Here is a 5721-nt window from a genome sequence, read left to right as displayed (position 1 = left end):
AACACCACAGGTTATTGTTGTTTTCTGAAACTGGATAGTAAGGTCCTATTACTAAAAACAATACATTTACTCATGTTATCCAATGTAGAAAAATCAAGAAATGCTTACTTGGAAGCTTAACTCCTAATGACTAGAATTCACAGTATGACAAAGACCTATCTTCAAGATATGCTGATGCAATAGTGACACAAAAATTATGAAGTAACTAATCACTTTTTGAGTGGATTTAAGGCCCATTTTATGTGGCTGAACCCAAAACTAACACTGCTAAATGGGCCAAGCACCAGAGACTACATAGCAATGAAAGGACTTCTAATGATATAGATCAGTGAATGGATCAATCATCATCAGAGAAACTTCTTACAGGAAATGGAAATTAATACTGAGTCCCACAACTAGACAATGTACTGGTACAGACTTTGGAGCGCTTAGCCCTAAATAGAATGTCTTTGTCATACTCCCTCCTACAACACTAGGGATCTCTGAAGAAAAGTTGGTGGAAAAAATTTTAAGAGCCAGAAGTGATAAGTCCCAGGAAACATCGTTTTCATGTCACAAAAGGACTGATGCACAAATGAACTCACAGAACCTTCACAGTATGCACTAGTCTTGCACAAGTTCAAGACAGATATTTTAAAAATCTAAGCAAGAGGAGAAGTGAGCCAAATGTGCCACTTCTAACCAAGAGTATATTTCCAATTGGTAGCTACTGGTAGAGAGGAAAAACAGTTTTGTTCCGTGGAGTAACATTGCATATGACAACCATACTCCAGGGCAGGCAGGCCTCATGCTGATGTATGTATAGTTGGCTAACATGAAATTGACTTCATGTGGATTTTTTATTTATTTTATTTTATTTTTCTATTTTATTTTTTTAAGTGAGACAAAGAACATGAATTTGGATGGCATGTTGGCTGGAATAAGAATAGTCCCGAATGCTTAGTCATCAGGGAATAGCACTATTTAAGGAATTAGAAGGACTTAAGAGGTGTGACCTTGTTGGAGGAAGTAAATCACTGATGGTGGGCTTTGGGTTTTAAAAAGTTGATAAGGACAGCAGGAGTTAGGCTCGATGCTTTCCACTGCTGCTTACCGGAACTGGGACCGAGAGTTTGGTATGGGACCCCAGGGCTCTGTCAGCGTTTTTCACCTTATGCCTTCAACGGAGGTCCTGTATTGGCAATTGCTGGAGATGATTTTTCCATCGACTCGGTTGAGTGAAGAATTTTCAATTCATACCTGAGATAGCCCCAAATGTTATAAACTAACAGACAAAACAGTAATTGGCTGCAGTGGTTTTCATGGAGATTGTCTCACTTTGACAAAGATTACTGAAGCAAGATTAAAGATGAACAAGGCCATGAGAACAGGGGCAGTTGCTGCAATGCTGTCTACCATCCTGTACTCACGGCACTTCTTCCCTTACTATGTTCACAACATCATTGGAGGACTTGATGAAGAAGGAAAGGGAGCTGTATACAGCTTTGACCCAGTGGGTTCTTACCAGAGAGACTCTGTCAAGGCAGGAGGTTCAGCAAGTGCCATGCTACAGCCTCTGCTCCACAACCAGACTGGTTTCAGAAGTATGCAGCGTGTGGAGCATGCCCCCCATGATCCTGGACAGAGCTATGAGGCTGGTGAAAGATGTCTTCATTTTTGCAGTCGAGAGGGATGTGTATACTGGAGATGCCCTCAGGATCTGCATCGTGACCAAAGAGGGCATCAGGGAGGAAACTGTTCCCCTGCGGAAAGACTGATGTGTGGGTCATATATTGGAGCTGTGGCAAAGTTTGTTTTATTAAAAAGAAATGTAAAGCACTCATTTTCTTACACTGTGTCTTCTCTAAGCATGACAAATTGGGAAGAATTTCTTCCTTAGGGGTTGGAGAGAGAACTCTTCAGTTTAAAAAGTATGGCTCTTGCAAGGACCTCCGTTTGATTCCTAGCACCCACCTGTAACTCTAGTTCCAGGGGCTACAGTGTCCTCTTCTGGCCTCGACAGGTACATGCAAATGTCCACATACAAATGTATGTAATAAAAAATAAAATCACTAATAAATTTTCTTTTTCTTTAAAAATTCTTTTAAAAAGTTGATACCAAGCCCAGAATTTCTTTCTGCCAACAGATTAGGATCTAGTTCTCAGCTACTACTCCAGCATCTGCCTATATGCTGCTATGCTTCCTGTCACGATAATGGGTTAAACCTCTGAAACTGTAAGAAACCCCATTTAGTTTTCTCCTATAACAGTTACCTTAGTCATGGTGTCTCTTACACTGCTATAGAGCTGTGACTAAGGTAGGGAGTGCATGAAGGATCTTGGAGGAGTTAGGGGAGGGGAAAGGTTATGATCAAATTATAATGTATTGAAAAGTTTAATAAAAAATTAAAGTAATAAATACTATTTGAAACAATGAATCTTATATATTTAAAGACTCATATTTCCCTACTTTTATTTCCTTTAAAAATAAATTAACGGGGAGGCCAAAAGTAGCTGAATCCAGCAGCCGAAGTAGCTGAAGCCAGTGGCGGAAGCAGCCGAAGCCAGCGGAGGAAGTAGTCGAAGGCGGAAGTAGTCGAAGCCAGCGGCGGAAGTAGTCGAAGCCAGCGGCGGAAGTAGTTGAAGCCAGCGGTGAAGTAGCCAGAGCGGGCAGGCGGCAAGGCTACACAGGGCCCTACGCGGTCGCCTAAGCATGTCGGACTTCTACAAGTTCGAGCAGCAGCTCAAGGGGACCAAAGAAGAACGGGACCAGGAGAACCGGCACCGTAAGCGTAGTCACAGTCGCTCTCGAAGCCGAGATAGAAAGCGCAGGAGCCGGAGCCTAGAGCGGCGCAACCCGGACCAGCGCAGTGACTCTCAGGATAGGAGGCGGCGACGACGAAGCCAACAGTTGACCAGAGGTGCTAAAGAGGAGCACGGTGGATGGATTCGTTCCCCCCGCCATGAGAAGAAGAAGAAGGTGCGTAAATACTGGGACGTGCCACCGCCTGGCTTTGAGCACGTCACCCCAATACAGTACAAGGCCATGCAAGCTGCTGGTCAGATTCCAGCCACTGCTCTTCTCCCAATCATGACTCCTGGTGGTCTGGCTGCGACCCCGATGACAGTGCCTGTGGTTGGGAGCCAGATGACCAGACAGGCCAGACGTCTCTACGTGGGCACCATCCCTTTTGGCATCACCGAGGAGTCTATGCTGGACTTCTTCAACACCCAGATGCATCTGAGGGGCTTGACTCAGGCCCCTGGCAACCCGATCTTGGCTGTGCAGATAAATCAAGACAAGAATTATGCTTTTTTGGAGTTCCGGTCAGTGGATGAGACGACCCAGGCCTTGGCCTTTGATGGCATCATCTTCCAGGGCCAGTCATTGAAGATTCGAAGGCCTCATGACTACCAGCCACTGCCTGGCATGTCAGGGAGCCCCTCTGTTTATGTGCCTGGAGTTGTATCCACCATAGTCCCAGACTCTGCCCACAAGCTGTTCATCGGGGGGTTGCCCAACTACCTAAATGATGACCAGGTAAAAGAGCTGCTGACATCCATTGGTATTCTCAGGGCCTTCAACTTGGTCAAAGATAATACCACAGGGCTCTCCAAGGGCTATGCCTTCTGTGAATACGTGGACATCAACGTCACCGATCAGGCCATTGCGGGGCTGAATGGGATGCATCTAGGGGGCAAGAAGCTGGTTGTCCAGAGGGCAAGTGTGGGAGCCAAGAATGTCGCTCTGGGCACCATCAATCAGACACCTGTGACCCTTCAAGTGCCCGGCCTGATGAGCTCTCAGGTGCAGATGGTCGGTCACCCAACTGCGGTCCTGTGCCTCATGAACATGGTGCTCCCCGAGGAGCTGCTGGACGATGAGGAGTATGAAGAGATTGTAGACGATGTACGAGATGAGTGCAACAAGTATGGACTGGTCAAATCGATTGAAATTCCCCGCCCCATGGATGGTGTCGAGGTGCCTGGCTGTGGAAAGATCTTTGTGGAGTTCACTTCTGTGTTTGACTGCCAGAAAGCTATGCAGGGTCTAACCGGCCGCAAGTTCGCCAACAGAGTGGTGGTCACCAAATACTGTGACCCTGACTCTTATCACTGTCGGAACTTCTGGTAGAGATGGCTGGGGGATGATGGGGACAGAGCTGGCTGGGAACTTTCCCCCCACTGCCCCCTCCTCCTTTCCCCTCTCTGAAGAAATTGGGCAGAGGAGTGACAGCAGGATGACAGCAACTGGATTGGCAGCAATTAAGGGGAATGGGGATGTGGGGGCTAGGGCAGGAAGGGGACTGGGCAAGTGCACACAGGCCCACACAAACACATGCACCCACACAGACCCAGAGGGAACAGGCTGGGATGGGGGACTGTGTGTACAGCAGGGCAGGTAGGACCTCCACAGCCCCTTCCCAAACAGCCTCTTCATATCCCTTACACCCCTTTCCTCCTCTCTTCCCCTATGGTAGGAACATAGGGTGTTTATATTTTATGGCCAAACAATTTTGAATTTTGTTGCCTGGCCTTCAGGGCCCTGCCCTCTCCCTTTGCAGGACCACAGCTCCCATCCTCTGGCTTCTGGTCCTCCGTGTTCTCCACCCTGGTTTCTTAAGTAGTTGGTTCTTCTCCTTAGTCTTCCTGACTCTCAACCCATGATCTTTGTCCTGCTCCCCCTCTCAGTGGCAGTTTCATATTTGCTATTACAAATTTGTTTGTTAAATATTTTGTTGTATTTTACTTTTAGAAAATAAATTCATTTTATTGTTTCTCAGATGTACTGACTGGTTTTGTGTGTCAGCTTGACACAGGCTGGAGTTATCACAGAAAAAGGAGCTTCAGTTGGGGAAATGCCTCCATGAGATCCAGATGTGGGGCATTTTCTCAATTAGTAATCTAGCAGGGAGGGCCCCTGGTGGGTGGTGCCATCCCTGGGCTGGGAGTCTTGGGTTCTATAAGAAAGCAAGTTGAGCAAGCCAGGAGAAGCAAGCCAGTAAGTAACATCCCTCCATGGCCTCTGCATCAGCTCCTGCTTCCTGACCTGCTTGAGTTCCAGTCCTGACCTCCTTTGATGATAATATCAGCGTGGAAGTGTAAGCTGAATAAACCCTTTCCTCCCCAACTTGCTTCTTGGTCATGATGTTTGTGCAGGAATAGAAACCCTGACTAAGACATCACACATAATTTATTGATAAAAATAAATTCTTATAGAACATTCAATATAGGACCTCAACATTCTTATAGGACCTCAAAGCCTGCTCCCAGTAACACCTCCCATAAGGCCATTCCTCCCCCCAAAGTTCCACCAACTGGGAAACAAGTATTCAGACATATGAGCCCTGAATGTCATTTAAACTATTACATTTTTACATCATCTCCAGCACTGAATAAATTTCCCCTTTCACTACTTCCTTGCCAGTACATACTGTCATTTTTTAAAAAAATTAATCTTGACCATTCTGGTAAAATGAATTCTCAAAGTAGCTTTAATTTGAATTTCCCTGGTGGCTAATATTGTTGAACATTTGAACTGTTTCTCTGAAGTGGAATCTTATGGTTTCTTTGGAAAGTCAGTTGTGTGGGATGGTGTTTTGCTGGGGCAGACCCTTGAAGGAGTGTTTTCCTGAAGCCAATTTGGGTGAAAGGATGTTTTGCTAAAGTAGACACTGGAAAGGACGCATGATGAAGAATTCTTCCCTAATGACGTGTATACACTGGCTCACCTTAGATTGA

At 45.9% G+C, this 5721-nt stretch overlaps 2 pseudogenes; both read left to right on the top strand.

The window, feature by feature from the left end:
• The first annotated feature begins 1022 nt into the window (after window positions 1-1022).
• On the top strand, window positions 1023-1757 carry LOC110287558 (proteasome subunit beta type-1 pseudogene; annotated as a pseudogene).
• Window positions 1758-2412: 655 nt separating this feature from the next.
• On the top strand, window positions 2413-4261 carry LOC110287414 (splicing factor U2AF 65 kDa subunit pseudogene; annotated as a pseudogene).
• Window positions 4262-5721: the final 1460 nt, after the last annotated feature.

Source organism: Mus caroli, unplaced genomic scaffold, assembly GCF_978045245.1.
Source record: "Mus caroli unplaced genomic scaffold, Mus_caroli_1 scaffold_5, whole genome shotgun sequence".
NCBI classification, from domain to species: domain Eukaryota; kingdom Metazoa; phylum Chordata; class Mammalia; order Rodentia; family Muridae; genus Mus; species Mus caroli.
The sequence above is the reverse complement of the archived record's forward strand: the minus strand, read 5'-3'. Positions and strand labels throughout refer to the sequence as shown.